Genomic DNA, 19,133 nt, shown 5'->3' with positions numbered 1-19,133 from the left:
AAAAAAAAAGAAATGATGAACAGCTTAATTTTGGAAAAAACGTGAAGATATACATGAAATTATAATGAGTGGAATGAGCAGAACCAAAAGGATATTATATATAGCAACAGAAATATTGTTTGAAGAATGACTTGTGTATGTCTACCTCCAGAGAAAGAACTAATAAATAGAAACAAGTAAGACTTAGTTTTATATATACATATATCTTTTTTTGTCAAATGGTGCCTTCTATAATGGAGGGAGAGAGTTAACTGGGTATTTTAATGTAATAAACAAATAAAATTTAAAAATGTCTTTAAGAGGAGATAGAAAACATGGAATTTGATACAAATTATAGAGCAAGAGATGGGAAAGACGGGAAGGAAAGGACAGGAAAATAACACAAAACCATAAAACTATGTTGCTTATATATCCAAATTTCAAATTTTCCAACCTAGTACACTTACTGTGAGGCCTTGATAATCCTTGGGTCCAATTTTGCCCTGTGTGAAAATTAATTCATTAGCTATTAAAAGTAAAAATTTCAAGAATAGTTTGATAGCATAGTTGGTCGGTCTGTCAATGATGCTATTTACAGAATATTCATGATTTGAATCTTTCTGAACTCTACCAAGGTCCTGGTTTTGAGGTTTATTCAAAAAAGAAGACAAAACCAAAGCTTCAGAATTATTTATACGAGAACTGTGTTTGCTCTATTCACACAGGGCTCAGTGTGGTTATAAATACTTCTTTAGAATGTTAGGGTATATGCCTGAAATAGAACGTGGCATCAAATGGAGGTTTAGATCTAGATCTGGCACAAAAGGCTCAAATCCAAACGAGAAGCTTTCGGAAACACAAGGTTGTTGTGAAACTTGAATGTAATGATGCATATAAAGTATGTTGCAAACCCTAAAGTACTACGTAATGATAGCTAATGAGAAACACAAAGCCTCTGCTTGGTTTTTAGGACTCGGATGAAATTGATTCATTCAGTGAAATCAAGAAAATCAATGATTTGGATATCACCATAAAAGTGTTCATTATAGTTATAGGATATATCTTACTTATGATGTACAAGTTAGGAAGCACACCTAGAAATATTATTGGGATGAACTTAATACTTAAACACTCTCCAGAATTACCATATCATTCTCCCCACTTTTTTTTTGTCTCTTCATCATCAGTGCCATGATCATCCTTAGGATAACACAAGTATTAGTTAGCATTTGCCTATTAGTCACATTTTCTCTTAAGCCATCTGCTGGTTACATTTTAGCTGCAGACTGTAGCCATGACTAGTTCTTCTGGTAGATGAGGTACATGTTCACATGCATAGTGGGATTTGAGAGAAATAGAAGGTTATGTTCCTCAAAGTGACCGCCCTCTAGAACATTGTTCTCCTTTTTGTTGGGTGATTTCAATTGTGTATGTCTCTTCTTGACCACATTTAGGATTTTATTGGAGAAGATACTGTAATGATTTGCCATTTTCTTCTCAACTTTATTTTATAGATGAGGAAACTGAGGCAAACAGGGTATACAGTTGGTAAATGTCAGAGGCTGGATTTGAACTCAAGAATATGAATCTTCCTGCTTGTAAACCCATTGCTTTATCCCTTCTTATTTCCTGCCCTATTTTTCTTTCAAGCCTTTCTTGTCTTTTTTTGGAACTGAAATGTTCATTATGAAATAACTAATATATGAGCAAAGGTTAGATAGTATTTCCAGGTCACTATTAAATATTTATGTGAAACATTGGAGCATCTACCTCCCAAGGTTGTTGTGAGGATAAAATGAGACAATGTTTTTAAAGTGATCGGCAAAACTCAACATTCCATTTAAATGCTCATTGTTGTTATTACCACCACTGTTTCTACTGCTTCTACTACTCTCTCTGGCTTTTTCTTTTCTATCATTTATTTTCTGGTCTTATTCCCAGCAACAAACTTCCAGAAACTGCAAGTTACCTCACAAGTCATCACAAATATCCAGTTACTTTCTGAGAAGGAACAGTTCTCACTTCACTCTTAGTGCTACTACCCCAAGTTTTTAAGTCTGTGGATCTGGGGAAATTTTGGAGACATTGCAAGGCATTAGGATTTAGAATCAGGAAGACCTAGGTTCAAATACTGTTTCTGACACTTATTAGCTGAAGGGTTTCGGTTATAATGAATCATGAAGATATTAAAGATGTATTCAAAAGCTGACTCTAATGAGCAAAGTGTTCATGGATCAGACTTATGGATATATTTCTAATATTTCAAATGGTTAATAAATACTGAGTCTTTCCATTGGTTTGGATGTAAAATTGTTGGGCTTAAAATGTGTACTTTCAAAGAAATGAAGCTGCAGCTGGCAGACAGGCTGAAAACAGATCTTTTTGAATCTGTATACCCTTAACATCTGAAAAAGTGTTGACCAGGGTTCGGGGAAGACAGAAGTTTTTTCACTAGTCAGGAAGGACTTGCAAATTATCTGGACACCTGGCTGAACAATTGCGCTAACATCTGTTCATTATCTTCTTTGTAATTGGTCTTGTAATATTATGTAAAACTTCTGGTGTTCCATAGATACCCGAAAACCCCCAATGCTAAAAAAAGTTATAATAAATGGTCAGATGGGGACAAGTTCTATCTTTCTCTCTCTCTCTCTCTCTCTCTCTCTCTCTCTCTCTCTGTCTCTGTGTGTGTGTGTCTCTCTCTGTCTCTGTGTCTCTGTCTCTCTTTCTGTCTCTCTCTGTCTCTCTGTCTCTCTGTCTCTGTCTCTCTCTCTGTCTCTCTCCCTCTCCTTCTCCTCCCTCCTCCTCCCATCCTCCTCCTGACCCCTCTCTCCCCCTCCCTCTCTCTCTCTCTGAGAGCTATTACACTCCAACCTTCTCTCTGTCTCTTGTCTGTTATTTTCTATATGCGTTCCCTTCCTTAGTCCTAAAACCCTTTCCCCATCTTTTCCCAGTCCTTGGCTCCCCTCTAGGTGACTAGGATCCCTCCACAGATTTTTGGAGAGCCAGGTCCTCTTCATTAGCTATGAGACTATGGGAAAGTCACATAACTTCTCTAAGAGAAGGTTTCCTCATTTATAAAATTACAATAATAAAAGCTTTAGCACCTATTTCACAGGATATACAAAGTGCTATAAGAACTTTAAAGTGATATATAAATGTCAGTGGTGAGAATCAACAAACAGGCAATTTATTAAGATCCTGCTATGCCAGACACTGGGTTAAATGCTGAGGATCAAATAATCACATGGATATGAAGAATACATTAAGATGGTTTCTCCCCTCAAGGTACTTACAACCTATAGGGAGAGAAAACTCATATAAAAATATGTGTACATACACACAAATAAAGAGAAAGGCTAAGGAGAAAACCTTGTGGCATGCCTACATTTAGGAGGCATGAAGAATAGAAGTCATTAATGGAGACGAAGAAGGGGCAGTCAGAAAACTAAGGTATTTCTGAATTATGGAAGCCAACCTACTCTTATTTGCTTAGTTTAAGCAATATTAAATATAAATTAAGTGATGTTAAAATGTAAATAGCATCTGATAGTTACAAAATTAAATTAAAAAATAATTGAAATATAACCTAGTGAAATTGCTTGTCAGCTCTGGGAGGGGGGAGAGAGACAATAAGAATCATGTAGTTATGGAAAAAATTAAATTAAAAAAATTGAAAAAGACTTTTGTGTTCAAGCAGAGACTGAACGATCCATTCTCAGGGATACTGTGGAAGCAACTAGTTTATTATGTCCCTTCAGGGGACTTACTAGTGATTCCCAAAAAGTCCTTTTTGACCATGGAAATTTGTGCTTCAGTTCATTATCTTCTCCTAGATGTCCTATTAGTATCTAAAATACAACATATCCCAAATTGGACTCAGTATTTTCTCAGTTCTTCCTTCTTACTACTTTACTTCTGTTAAGGACTCCACCTGGAACGTTCTCCCTTCTCATGTCTACCTCTTAGATTCCTCATTTTCCTTCAAATTCATAAATGCCAATGAGAATACATTTATGGTCTTTCCTTTATAATTTATAAGTGTTCTCTGTCAGTACGTGCAATAAAGCACATAGGTACTTCATTATTTGTTTTTTCCTTTCGGCCCAGCAGCCCCCAATACCTTGTACCAGAAGACATGGTAGTCCCATATCACCTGAAAAATCAGAACATCCAGATTCCAACTCAGTATTTTCGTGGTAAATCAGGTAAGATAAGCAGTGTTAGATGTGGATTAAAACTCTTAATGTTTTCATTTTTTTAGCTTTCTTCAGAAAGATAAAGGAAAAGAAGGCTTATTGGCCACCATGAAATGAATCCAACCAAGTCCTTTTTGGCTTTGAATCCAGAAGGTAATATCTTGGCTGTGCTATTTTGTGCACTGGGAAATGTAGATTATGTAAAATCAAACCGTTTAATACATTAAGTTCACTGAGCCACATGATGGAAGAGAATCTACCTCCTGCTTCTATTGGGTTCTCTGAGAGTTCTTTTGACTGAAGTGTTGATTCCAAAATCTCTATGGCTCATAGCTAGGGCCAGGGGGAGACAGTTGAATACAGATTGGTTTCATTATTAAATGTCCCAGACTCATTCTAAAACCCAAATCAAATCATGTTCTGTCTTCCTGGTTGTGATTACCACATAGAGAAATGTACTCCCCCCCATGGTTAAGCTCCATTTATTTTCCATCAAATGGATGGTAACCAGCCAAGAAAATACCCCTTCTTTTTACCCTGAATCCTTAAACATCTCAAATTTTTAACTGTATAATTATATAAGACTTTATGTTGAAAACTTGTAATTTAAGGCTGGTCTAGGAATAGCAAAAACCACTTAAAAACTTAATGATTAAGTTTTTTTGAATCAACATAAATACTTCCAAAGGCATAATTAATAGCTGAGCAAATAGATTTTTTTTTAAAACAACCACCAAGGTCTGGGTATCAGGGTCCTATAATCTCTGACAGTCAAGGTCCTGAAATCTCTTACACCAACAAATACTATAGTAGAGGAAAGATCTTAGAAAATAATGTCTAGGATATAGCTGTGGCTGATCCTGTGACATAGATGCATTACTGCCAATCCCTTTTAAGGTTCCTTTGTGGCCTAGAATGTGACTTTCCTAGGTTCACATACAACACAAAGAAACACAAATATAAATTCTCAGGAAAAGACATCCAGGAATACCAGATTCGCACAACTATATTTTTCCATTATAAGGTTTCACTTTGATATGTTGAGTTTGAAGGGTTGATAGACAGGACATTTAGGTGGAGATACAGGTTGGGAGTACCTTCCAATAAATATAACAAGCTCTAAAGCTCACATTCCACAGGAAGCCTACCCTAACCCCTCAAAATTCCAGTGTTCCCCTCTTTTAATTATTTCCCATTTATTCTGTATATGGCTTGCTTCGTACATATTTGTTTACAGGTTATCTCCCCCATTTGACTGTAAACTCCTTGAAGGTAGACATTATTGTTTGTCTCTTTTTGTTTCCCCAGAGCATAGCACTATGTCTGGTGCATAGTAGGTACTTAATAAGTGTTTAATTAATTAAACAATTATTTAAAAACCCTTATCTTAGGGTTTTAGGGATTTAGGATCGATACTAAATGTAGGTTCCAAAGCAGAAGAGTGATAAGGAGTAGGCAATTGGGGTTAAGTGACTTGCCCAATGTCACACAAGTAGGAAGAATCTGAGGTTAGATTTGAACCTAGGACCTTCTGTCTCTATCCACAGAGCAACCTAGCTGCTCCAATAAATGTTTATTGATTGATTGTCTATGTTTGTTTTGCCTTGAATGATGATTTGTTGTTGATGTGTTCTAAAAGGGATTCGTGTTCAGGTACCATATTGGTTTAGATGGCCTTGGAAGTCTTTTCTACCTATCCAACTTGGGCTATAAGACAATGTCAGGATATTTTCTTGACACTAGAATCAGTGGAGTAGATTTGTTTGGAAGCTGGCCTCTAATTGTTTGTGATGGAATATACCGAGTAGAATTTGAGGGTGCAGAGGACTGGTTTGAATGTGGAAACAAGAGTTATTCATTTATTTCAGGGACCACAGGTTTATAGAGACATATTCAGTTGTCCCAAAAGAAAAGTGGATATTTTATATGGATGATATATATTGTGGATTATCTATATTGAACATGTCAGTGTGGATCCCAGAGGCTGTATTATGTCCTCTTAGGTGAACTTCAATTTAGGTAGCTTAGAGTAATTGAGAATTAATTCAGCATGAGGAGGAAGAAGGATCCAGATTATATCTAGCCAGTCAATCTGAGTGGACAAGAAAATGCAGTGTCAATCCCAGCAGAGTGAATATAGTATTCAGGGAGTGGGATAACAAAACCATGCATGGTAGATGTGAACTGGCTGGCACAGTTTTAACCCTCAATAATCTCTATATGAGAAAAAGAAAGCTTCTAGGGTCAGGGTGCAAACATTTAAGTACCAGAGTGAAGGTTAAGTGGGTGGAGCCATGCTATAATTACTGTTAAAACATTAAATTAATTGAAATTGAGAAAGGGAAGCAATGTGGAGGCATCATGGTATGATGGAAAGACCACTGTAATTGGAATAATAGCTTGTGGGTTCAAATCCCAGTTGTTTTTCTTACCATTTGTATGAACAAATGATTTAATCTTTTTTTGTTTCTCAAAATCCTAATATGTAAATGGAGAGAGTTAGACTACATGACCTCTATTAATCTTGTGGGTAAAATTCTAAGATAAGGGGTATTCTAGACGTGTCCTGGTTTCTATTCACAATGAGATGTTTTTAGCATCTTTTTGAATATCCTTAAATTAATCCAACTAAGCACTCTGGATTTACAGAGGACTACCTGGGAAGCAAAAGGCCCAATGGTCTCTTGATTCTTCCTCATTTTAAATCCATAGACTCAGAGAGGGGAATATTCTGAAACCAATCTGGGTTAAGTGCTGTAAATTAGTGAATGTTCTAGTTATTGTTTAGCAGTCTCCCTGCAGCTATTCTTTTTGACAGCCAGTGACTGGGCCCAAAGAAAATGACACTGACTTATATCTGTTGGTTTGCATGTAAAAAATGAAAATTACTTTAGACTCTGTAGTCCAAGGAGCTCCTGTTGTTTCTGGAAAGTCATGCTTGTCTTCCTGACCTTGGATGTCCTAAGGAAATGAAAAAAAAAATCTTTGTTAAGCATTAAACCACTTTTTTAAAACCTTTACTTTCTATCTTGGAATCAATACTGTTTTTGGTTCCAAGGCAGAAGAGTGGTAAGGGCAGGCAATGAGGGTTAAGTGACTTACCCAGGGGCACACACTTGAGGACGGATTTGAAAACCCATATGTTTTATAGAAATAAAAATGTACCCACAGCATAAATAATCTTTCAGTAAGTCCCCTAGGCAGTTCAGAGAATAGAGTGCTAGGAGTGGAGTCATGAAGACCTGGATTCAGATCCTGCCTCAGATATAGTAACTGTATGACCATGGGCATCACTTAAACCCTCTGAGCCTTAGTTTCCTCCTCTGTAAAATGGGAATTTACAGGATTGTTGTGAGGATCAAATAAGATATATATGCATATATATATCTTATATATAAATATATATATCATATACAAAATGTTTTGCACGCTTTAAAGTACTATTCAAATGCTATTATTATTATTTAACAAAGTACAGAATGTTTGAATATAATATATTAATATAAATGACCACACTTGGGAACTTGTCTTAAGACTGATATGTAAATATATCTCCCTCTTTGGAAATTGGAAAAAAAATAAAATAAAATGGGTTTGAAGTTTTCAATGCCCCCTATTAAAAAAACTCCTTCCTCCCCTCACCAAAGGACATCACGAAGCAATAAAAATACCTGATTTCTCCAAATGAAGTCAATTTAATAACAACAAAAAATTAAATAAATGAATGTTTGTTAACTTTTTAATTATTTATTCATGAATAGAAAAAAAGGCTAATGTATTTGGCAGTAGTTTTTTGAAAAGCATGCAAATGGGACTCATAAATATGGACATAAACTAGGAAAAGAGCCACCTTAGGTTTCTTCACATTCTCCCAGCCATTAAGTCCCATCACTCCTCAACAGTTTCTTGACTGATGGGTAATGTGTGGCTGACACCCAAGACACACACAAGTTGATTAATGGCCCCAGGGTAGAAAAAAAAGCACTGAAGTCTGGCTTTGTATCATAACAAGATGCTGCTGAAAAGCACCCTTTGCTCCTTCTGCAACTTACAATATGTGTATACTCAGAAATTTTAAAAGGATCTAGATAGAACATATTGAAAGGCTAATTCATCTTGAGAATGGAAGGAGAAAAAAAGGAATCAAAATAAAATAAACCTGAAAATCTACCATAATGATTTCTTTCCTTTTGAAAAACCACTATGGCCTTTTTTTTGGGGGGGGATAAAGCCCTTAAACACAGAAATAAGGCTAGGCTCAGTGGGGATTTTAATTGGTACACAATTGATCAATGTAACCTCTTTTCCCTTGGATATGAATTCTTTCCTTCAATTCTTTTACTTTACAACCTTTAAGTTCTAAAGTTTGGGTTCAGGAAATCTCTCCTTACAATAAACAGTTTTGAGCATTTCTGAATCTTTTTTTTTTTTAAACCCATATTATCATCATCTTCCTTCTTCTTCTTCTTTAAAAAAAATCCTCACCTCCCTTCTTACAATCAATACTGTCTATTGGTTTGAGTGGTATGGGCTAGGTAATGGAGGTTAACTGACTTGCCCAGGTCACACAAATGGGAAGTGTCTGAGGTGAAATTTTAACCTGGGACTTTCTGTCTCTGGGCTTGGCTTGACCCAGAAACTCCCACCTCCAGGCCTGACTCTAACCACTTGACCATCAAGCTGCTCTCTCTCTTTCTGAATCTTAAGAACATAGTTAACTTTTTTTTTTTTTCACTCAGCCAGTTTGCTTTAACAGAGTAACAAGATGTCTTGTACTTCGGGAGGTATGAGCCTGGGACTCATTTGGGCTAACATACTTCTTTTGTAACTAAAGTATCAATGGAGTCTACAGTCCCTGGCCTTATAGCTGTGAACCCTGAAAAACACAGAACCCCCAAAAGTAGTTGGAAAGAACAAATCCTTAATCAGGACAAGGAAGACGATTCCCTAAGGGCCACCACACAGAGTCATGCACAAAATATCACGCAGAGACAAGCTCTGGGACTCTGGGAGCACTGTCTCTGGGAAAATGCACTTGGAAAGGGGATTTTCCAATGAACTGAAGAACTTGGGGTTTATATACCTTTTGGGGAATAAAGGACAGGAAGGACAATTGATTGGCTTACATGGAGACAAGGGAAGAAGGAAGGGTTGGGTTACATGGGAGAGGTCTAGGTACCATGGAAGAAATTTACAAGCCAAAAGGGAACATAAAAATTTGTTTATATCTACTAATTCTATCTAGGCTGAGACCACTGGGTACTTTAAGATTTATTGTTTAGTCCAAGACAAGGGTCAATCTGGGACCTCAATGAAGGCAAGTTCCCGAGGGACGAAGGCAAATTTGGGGGTTCCATAAAACAAAGTCATCACAACCTAAGCCACATGTTCATTCAGATGGAATCCTGCCTTTGGTGAGAGTCTTTTTGCTTTCTACTCAACATACTATAATACTGGGGGAGGGAAAAGAATGGGGGAGGATGAAAAACTACTTGCTGATGAGCTTCTTTTGTTAATGCATGATGGCTGTTTGGGTCTAAACCCTAAGTCTGATAAATAGTTGGCCTCCTTTTAGTCATAAGAAAGTCATCACTAGCTTTAGTTGGGGAGATTTGTGTCTTATTAAGCGATTCTTACCTTCTCCCTAGGGATGCTGATACCAGGAATATCACTTGGATCTTGGACAACAGGTATTCTTGGATCCATCTGTATCAAAGAAAAAGAATCTTATCATTCTATGAGGACTCTTTTCATCAATTTCCTTGCAAAGGGATCCTAGTCAATATCCATGTTCTTTCTTGGTGACTGCCTAAAAAGATCTTTCTTTTTTTAAAAACTATTTCTTCTGTCTTAAAATCAATACTGTCTATGGGTTCCAAGTCAGCACAGTACTATGGGCTAGGCAATGGGGGTCTAGTGACTTGCTCAGGGCCACACAGCTAGGAAATATCTGAGGACAAATTTGAACCCAGGACCTCCAGTCTATGGACCTGACTCTCAATTCACTAAGTCCACCTAGCTGTCCTCCTAAGAGGATCTTAATGTTTCAGAAACATCTTGCAAAAATTGAAAAGCTCATTATTTTTTACTTTTATTTGTTTCTAATCCTATGTCCCTTAGGAGACACATAGATAATACAATGCAGAGATAATAATTTAAATTTTTACAAGTCTAAAAACTATGTTTTTACTGGTTCATGTGACTGTGCCTGACACATCATAGATTTTTAATAAATGCATTTTGATTGATTGATGTTAGGAACTAATCTTTTGTCCTGGGGTTCCAGCTTCTCTTAGGTATCCAGGCAGACTTTTTGGGCCTGAAGAACTAGGTTCACCCTAAAATAAACATGGTTAAGAAGACACCTGATATTGGAAATGCCAATAGCTCTCTTCCTCTTGCCATTTAAACACATTAATTATTTTCTGAGAAAACAAAACAAAATACAACATTTTGCTTCTTTACTTTTCCAGACTCATCTCTTTGGCCATGTTTTGCCTCCCAGTTCTTGGCAGCATAAGTGGCTGTTGGCAGGAAATCTCTCTTACCCACATATTAGTGGCATAAAGAAGCTGTTGAAGGGGTGTATGGGACAGCCAGTTCTGTCCCCCTGACATGCCCTACTCCTTCCCTAGTTAATGCATGAATAATTAGCCATTTGTAGATTTGTAGTAGTTGTGCCTAGTAGAGATGGGGGGTGGCAGAGAACTGGATTCAACAGATGACCTCTGAAAGGCACTCTGAGAAAATCAGCCAACATATTCCCAGACTTCCAGGGGAATGTGAGACTGCCCAGCTCTGTCTCTTCCATGCCTGCTCCAGCTCAGGTTACCTTCCCTGCTCTATTTTTAGATTGCATGAATTGAAGTATAAACAAAGAGACAGTGGGTCTTATTCTTCTGTTTCTGCATGAAAGGGAAAATAGATTCTCTCCTCCTCTCACCCTATAATATAAGCCTCCATTCACCTTGCACATGCAGGTTAAAGGTAGCTACTATACCTGGAGGATAATTTATCCCATAAATTAATATTTATTTAAGATGACCCCATAGAGGCTTTTCATTTTCCTTGAGTATATCTGTATCACTGCTTATTTCACATAAGTTACTAGGCAGCTAGGCTGAAATAAAATAGACTCTGGCTTTCAGGCTGAAGCTATAGCAAACTAATCATTCCAGAATGGTTAATTTCTACTACTTTTTATGTCCTGTAAAAAAAATAATTTCAGGTTGGTCAAATGGCACAGTCAAACTAGAAACAGTCACATATATCTACATCTTTAACAATTTCCGGATTTTTATCTTGAGCACTGCCATTCTGCAGAAATCCACATGATCTACATTCCCAGCTATGGTCATGGAAGAGTGACAACAGTTAGTGCACAATTTTTCCATGTTAGAAACAAAAGAGTCTGTTTGATCTCTTTGATGCTGATGAAAAATAAATCTATTGTTAGGTACAAACCTGCAAATCTTGTGGAAATGGTCTCTTAAGATACTCCAGGCTACTGACTGTCTCATCTTCATGCTATGCTTCTTGCCAGACAGGGATGACTGTCTCCCTGCTTCCTCCCTATCCAGGCAAATCACACATATGTCCTCACTTTAGCTGGAAAGCTGCATTTATACTCATTCCAAATCTCTCTTCTCTTCTTGATTTTCCAGAACTGTACATTCTCATACATGTGTTTTATATGTCTTTGAAGCATCTCCCTGTTTCAAACCTGACTGAAGTCTGCTTTCTTCCCATCCCTGATATGACTCCCATAGGTCTATATGTATGTAAATACAATATTAATTTTCACTCACTCTTTGTTCTGAAGAAAGAAGGAATCAGGGCAGCTAGGTGACTCAGTGGATAAAAAGCCAAGCTTGGAGATAGGAAGTCCTGGGTTCCAATCTGACCTCAGACACTTCCTACCTGTAGGACCAAGGGCACTTAACTCTCATTGCCTAGCACCTTTTTCTCTTCTGCCTTGGAACCAATACACAGTGTTGATTCTAAGATGGAAGGTAAGGATTTAAGAAAGAAAGAGAGAGAGAGAGAAAGAGAAAGACAGAGAAGCAGAGAGACAGAGAGAGACAGAGAGACAGAGAGAGACAGAGAGAGAGACAGAGAGAGATAGAGAGACAGAGAGAGAGAGAGACAGAGACAGAGAGATAGAGACAGAGAGAGATAGAGACAGAGAGAGACAGAGAGACAGAGAGACAGAGAGAGACAGAGAGACAGAGAGAGAGACAGAGAGAGATAGAGAGACACAGAGAGAGAGACAGAGACAGAGATAGAGACAGAGAGAGATAGAGAGAGATAGAGACAGAGAGACAGAGAGACACAGAGACACAGAGACAGAGAGACACACAGAGAGAGAGAGAGACAGAGAGAGACCGAGAGAGAGACACACACACACACAGAGATAGAGACAGAGAGAGACAGAGACAGAGAGAGACAGAGACAGAAAGAAGAGACAAAGAGAAAGAAAGAAGGAAGGAAAGAATGAAAGGAAAAAAAAGAAAGAAGGAATCTTTCAGGTGCACAGCTGTGAACAGTTCCCTGATAACCACACTGTGGCCATTTTTGTTTCACAAAATGGGAATGCTGTAGAAGGGATTCATATTCAGGTAGAAGTTGAATAAGAAGGGTTCGGATTTCCTTCTTTCTCTTGATTCTGTGGGTGCTAAAGTGAAATGACCTATTACTTTTCCTTTAATGTTTTTGGGGAAGCCCTGCAATATCCTACGGTTGGCTCACTTAGTGTAATTTCTGATATGATATTTTTTATTCAGAGTTTTGTTCATTCAAAAAACCCAGGCCCTAAAATGTACTCCTTGATTTCAGAATAGTGATACTTGTTCTGGGTAATTCCCTGGAACAATAGTGACACCCCCTGGCCAACTTTTAAAATAACATACCAGCCATATTAAAAAGAGTTGATTTCAAATTCCTACATGAAGGCAGAAGCACCCTTAATTCAGTAGGCCTGAGGCAATTGTTAATAAACAAACCCTTTGAAGCATCATTCTTTTCCCCACAAGCTGTTTGGTTGATAACTCTCAGGAGTGACAAATATAATTATTAGGATTCCATACCTGTGGATGAACCCCTTTAATCCTTTTTTGGCCAGTTGCTGCTACTTCTGGTAAACCTTGGTCACCCTATGGGGGTAAAAAGCCTTTTAAAAACACTAAAAATATAACTTGGCAGCTGTACTTTATTTATTTCCTTATTTGGAATTTTTTATTTAATTAATTAACTTGGAATATTTTGCCATGGTTACATGATTCATGTTCCCTCCCTCCCCTCCTCCCTCTCCCCTTCTGTACCCAATGAGCAATTCCACTGGGTTTTAGATATGGCATTGATCAAGAACTATTTCCATATTATTGATAATAATTGCACTAGGGTGATCATTTAGAGCCTACATCCCCAATCATATCCCCATTGACCCATGTGATCAAGCAGATCTTTTTCTTCTGTGTTTCTACTCCCACAGTTCTTCCTCTGCATGTGGATAGTGTTCTTTCTCATAAAAGTCCCTCAGAATTGTCCTGGATCATTGCATTGCTGCTAGTAGAGAAGTCCATCACATTCGACTGTGGCAGCTGTACTTTAAAGCAACCATCAGACTTATTTTGTTGACATATCTATTTTTTGCTTTTAATTTTTCTAAAACTTATTTTCAGTTCCAAATGCTCTCCCTCCTTATACCTCCATCTTCTATGTATCTAGAAGGCAAGAAATATCATTATACATGTGAAATTGTGCAAAAAATATATATTTTTTGTATACATTTGGTTTTTACCTGTAGAAGTACAGATTTTCCATCCTCCCTCTCCTCAATAGAATGCAATCTCCTTGAAGACAGATTATTTTACTTCACTTGCATCGCTAGTTCCTAGCACAGTGACTGGAATATAATAGACACTCAATACTTGGATTCAGATTGAAATAAATTTTTAAAAATCAGCTTAGTTTCTTCCAGGTAAGGAGGGGTAGATTTCTGCTAGATGGAGAACACCTTCCTTGTTAATGTCCAGCTTGCTAAATTATGCTCCAGTGGGCTCTTCCTGCCATTGGGCCAGGCTGCAACTGTGGGAAAAAGGCAAACATAGCCATCTGCTGTTTTGCAGAAGTGAACTTGCTAGCCTGATGGCTCTGTAGGGGTCTTTGCTTAAGGATACGCTCCATATGTGACCCAGTGAGCTTGGGAGATGGGTCAAGTATTGAGGTTTGGGGACTTTTCTGCCAGTTGCAGAAACTGCAGAGCAGTTCCAGGTATCAGCTGGCCAGGGCTAAATAGGCTGTTTTCTATCCTTCTCTGACCTAGTAAAGTAGCCCGGGATTTAGATTTAGGTGATCAGGCTTAGAATCTGTCACCTCCTGGCAGTGTGAGCCTTGGGAAGCCATTCAGTCTCTTAAGACCTCTGAATCTTTATTGGTAAAATGAAGATTAAATGACTTGTACAGTACTACCTACCTCACAGGTTTGGTGTGGGGAAAATGCTTTGACAACTCTAAAGCACTAAATAAACTTGAACTTTTTATTTTATTTTTTTTTTAGGAGAGAAACACGTTTGATATTGATTTGATTTCTCCTTCAGCTCATAAAATGCTTTTCATGTAGTTGGTGCTTAATAAAAACTTATTGAATACTTGCATGAACAAATGAATCAACATCTAACTAAATCAGAAAGAAATGCATTTATGTAGAAGAAGGCTCCTGTTTCTGGCCAGAGAGAGGGAAGGAGAGAAAGAGAGAATAAGAAGATAGGAAAGGAAAGGAGAAAGAGAGGGAGGGAAGTAGAGAACTAGAAAGAGAGGGAGGGAGAGAGATGGAGGGAGAAAGGAAAGACAAGAGAGAAGAAGGGAGAGAAAGAGGGAGAAGGAGGGAGGAAGGACAGGGAAAAGTGAGTGAGAGATAGAGATAGAGAAAGAGAAAGAGAGAGAGCATACAGTGGGAGGGAAAATGATCTGATGATGAGGAAGGGTAGGCTTTTCTTCCCTCCCCATGATTGTGAATTTCTTTGCTACTTGAGAACCCTGAGTTAGTTCCTCTGTTGGGGAAGGGAAGAAGAGGAGGGCTCCTTGGTCACCACAGATTAATAAAGGCATATATGGATGAATGAAGCAGTGTGGAAGGAGTGGTTAGAGGGCTATCCTTGGAGTCAAGATGATCTGGATTCAAGTCCTATCCTTGATATCTCCTGTTTGTGTGCTTTTGAACAAGTTATTTAACTTTTCAGTGACTTAGGCAACTCTCTTAGAGCATAAATTGCAGAATAATTGCTGATGCATATTTCTTGGGGGTGGTGGTGGTGGTGGTATTCCTTACTGGGAGTTCCTTATGCAGATGAAATCAAAGGTCTGGGAACTATATACCAGTGTCCTCTCTCCCCTTCCCCTAAATAAACATGGGTGTGGATGAGGTTCCTTTCTGGCTTAGCTAGTTTTAAAAATAACTCTTACCTTCTGTCTTAGAATCAAAACAGGGTTAAGTGACTTGCCCAGGGTCATACAGCTAAAGTTTTTGAGACACATTTGAATCTAGGATTTTCTGTCTCCAGGTCTGGCTCTCTGTCCACTGAGCCACCTAGCTGCCCTTGGCTTGTCCATTTTTACAACCATAGTATTCTTCCAAGAGGACAGATGCAAACTGTTGAGGCCTGGTGGGGAGGGAGAGCCTTCCATTTAGAATAACTTCACATTCATTAGGGAGTTATCAAGGGTGCTGTACTGCCTCTCCCCCAGATCTTCAATTTAGAAAACCGACAGGGACATAGTCAATACTAAAATAGTCTCCAGGCTAGACCAGAAAGTCTTTTTTTTTTCCTTGCCCAACTTATTGCTTCTAATTGGTTGTTACTTGCTCTTCTGACTTTAACTGTCTCTGATTCAGATCCTTCTTGAGGCCAGCTTACATCTGTGTTTACCTCTAAATCAATTCAATTCAGACCAATAAATATTTTTTTTATTAAGGCACCTACTATGTTCAGAACACTGTGCTAAGCACTTGGAACTAAGCTTTGTGAACCTTTAAGTTCTGTCTAAATGCTATTATTCTATTAGGGGATAGAACAAGTATGCAGATATGCAAAAAGAACATAATTTGGTTTAAAAAAATTTTTAAAATATTTCCCCGTGTTTCCATGATTCATTTTCTTTCCTTCCCCTCTTCCCTACACTCTCCCAGAGCCAACAAGCAGTTCCACTGGGTTGTACAAATGCTATCACTTGATACCTATTTCCATATTATTCATTTTTGCTATAGAGCCATCTTTTAAAACCTAAGCCCCAAATCACATACCCATATAGACATGTGATAAGTGATGTCATATGTTCTAAAAAGAACATACTTTGAAAAGGAATAATTACTAACAATTGGGTCAATTGGGAAAAAGACATCTTATAGGAGATCATCTCATTTTAGTTTCTCTTCTCTTTTCACGGCCGCACTTTCTGTGAGTTCCCTTCTTACTATCTTATCATTCCTTCTTGGTTTTCTTTGCTGCACATCCATCCGTTCCTTTCAAACCCATTAATGATATCATACCCCCAAGGCTCTCTCCTGGGCCTTCTCCTTTTTTCTCTATTCTTTTTCCGAACTCCTCAACACCCATGGGTCCAAGGATTGTCTTTATGCAGATGAGTTCCAGATTTATATATCTACATATTCCACTCTAACTTTTCTCCTGAACTCTATACCTACTCACCATCAAATGTCATTAGATATTTTGAACTGGATAAACTATAGGCATCTTAAAACCAGCATGTCCAAAAAAGAACTCATTATATTCCCTTCACCTCTCTCCCCCACAAAACCTCCAACATCATCCTTTACTCTTAATTATTACTCACTCAATAGAAGTAGGTGGTACATTGGATAGAGCACTGGATCAAGACTCAGGAAGACCTGCATTCAAAAATGGCCTTAGATACTTATTAGCTGTGTGACCTGCAGTAAGTTTCTCATCTTCTATCTGTTTCAATTTCCTTAACTGTCATTTCTTTAATTTAATTTTTGATTATTATGCTAAACACACTTCCATATGGTCACTATTGTAAGAGCACACTCATACAAGACCCAAACCTCAAAATAAAACCATAAATACATTAATTTTCTTAGCTGTAAAATAGAGATAAAAACAGTACCTCTCAGAGTTGTTGTAATAATCAAATATAGTTACTTAATAAATGCCTTGTTTCCTTCCCTAATGTATCTAGTCATTAGCCAAATATTTTCATTTTTATTTCCATGACAACTCTTTCATTTCCTCCTTTCCACTAACACTGTCTTTCTTCATAGAAGTGCCAATATGATTTTTCTAAATTGCAGATTTGATCATGTCATACCCTTTGCTCCCTATGACTCTCAATTGCCAAACTCCTCTGTTTGACATTTAAAACTCTTGAAAAATTATTCCCTCCTTCTCTTTCCAATGGTCTTATAGGTTGTTCTCCTCCAGTCACGCTCCAGTCTAGAAACACTGGCTTCCTTGCTTTGCTACCCCCACATCATTCCATCATCTATATCCATGGCTTTTTGTATTGGCTGTCCTTCTACATGGCTGAAATGCTTGCCCTCCAAGTGAGGAGGTGATTCTTCTCCCTCATGTCTACCTCCTTCAAGGCACAGTTCAAATGTTAACTTCTTTCAGAAAGTCTTTCCAGTGATGAAATGGAGGAATTCCATGGGAACTGGAATGACCTCCAGGAATTGAAGCAGAGCAAAAGGAGCAGAACCAGGAGAACATTGTACACAGAGACTGATACTCTGTGGTACAATTGAATGTAACAGACTTCTCTACTAGCAGCAACGCAATGATCCAGGAAAATTCAGAGAGACTTATGAGAAAGAACACTATCCACATCCAGAGGAAGAACTGTGGGAGTAGAAACACAGAAGAAAAACATATGAATGATCACATGGTTCAATGACAATATGATTGGAGTTTTGGAATTAAAAGATCACTAGGCAAACATGAATAATATGGAAATAGGTTTTGAACAATGATACATGAATAACCCAGTGGAATTGCTTGTCATCTCTGGGAGGGGGGAGGGAAGAGGAGAAGGAAAATCATGACTCATGGAACCATGGAAAAAATATTCTAAATAAATAAAAAAATTTTAAAGGTCCTTCCAGGTTCTTGGCTGCTAATGCCTTCTCCACTACTGTTGCCTTGTTGTTGAGTCATTTTTCAGTTGTGTCTGACTTTCCTTAACCTCATTTGGGGTTTTCTTGGCAAAGATACTGGAGTGGTTTGCTATTTCCATCTCCAGCTCATTTGACAGAATGAGGACCTGGGGCAAAAGGGGTTAAATGATTTGTCCATGGTTGCACAGATAGTAAATGCCTGAAGTGGGATTTGAACTTGGGAAAATGAATCTTCCTGACTCTAGACCTGGCATTCTCTATGCTATACCACCTAGCTGACCAATGTTGGCTTGTATCTACTTTATATTTTTCTTTTCTATAGTGATATATGTTCACGTTATCTTTTCCCTTAGAAAACAGGTTCCTTAAGGTCAGTGACTGCTTTTACCTTTTCTTTGTGTTCTCATTGCCTAGCACCATGCCTGGCACAGAATGAGTGTTTAATAAATGCTTATTGATTGATTGTTGGGGAGGCATGGTGCCTTAGTTGGAAGGAAACAGTATTCTAAGAGGCAGAGGTGAGGAGGGAGTACATCCCAGGTATGTAGGACAGCCCATGCAAAGACCTGGAATGGGGAGATGTCATGCCAAATTTTGGGAGCAGCAATGAGGAAAGTTTGGCTGGAATGGAGAGTGCACAAAGGGAAGAAATGGGAAATAAATGTGGAACTAGACTGTGAAAGACTTTAAATGCCAAAGTGAGTTTATCTTTTATTCTAGAGATAATGGAGAGTCATAGAAGTAAAGTTGGAGAGAAACTCTGGCAGTTTTGTTGAGAAGAGAGATTGGAGAATCAAAGACTA

At 38.0% G+C, this 19,133-nt stretch overlaps 1 long non-coding RNA gene across 1 annotated transcript; it reads right to left on the bottom strand.

The window, feature by feature from the left end:
* Positions 1-429: 429 nt before the first annotated feature.
* On the bottom strand, positions 430-9,887 carry LOC130453714 (uncharacterized). Its single transcript, XR_008911228.1, has 3 exons — positions 9,816-9,887; positions 7,068-7,139; positions 430-482 (listed from the first exon to the last, which is right to left on the bottom strand). It is a non-coding gene; the product is annotated as an uncharacterized LOC130453714 (long non-coding RNA).
* Between the last annotated feature and the right edge of the window lie 9,246 nt (positions 9,888-19,133).

Source organism: Monodelphis domestica, chromosome 4 (genome assembly GCF_027887165.1).
Source record: "Monodelphis domestica isolate mMonDom1 chromosome 4, mMonDom1.pri, whole genome shotgun sequence".
Taxonomy (NCBI): Eukaryota; Metazoa; Chordata; class Mammalia; order Didelphimorphia; family Didelphidae; genus Monodelphis; species Monodelphis domestica.
This window is presented reverse-complemented; position numbering and strand designations above follow the sequence as displayed.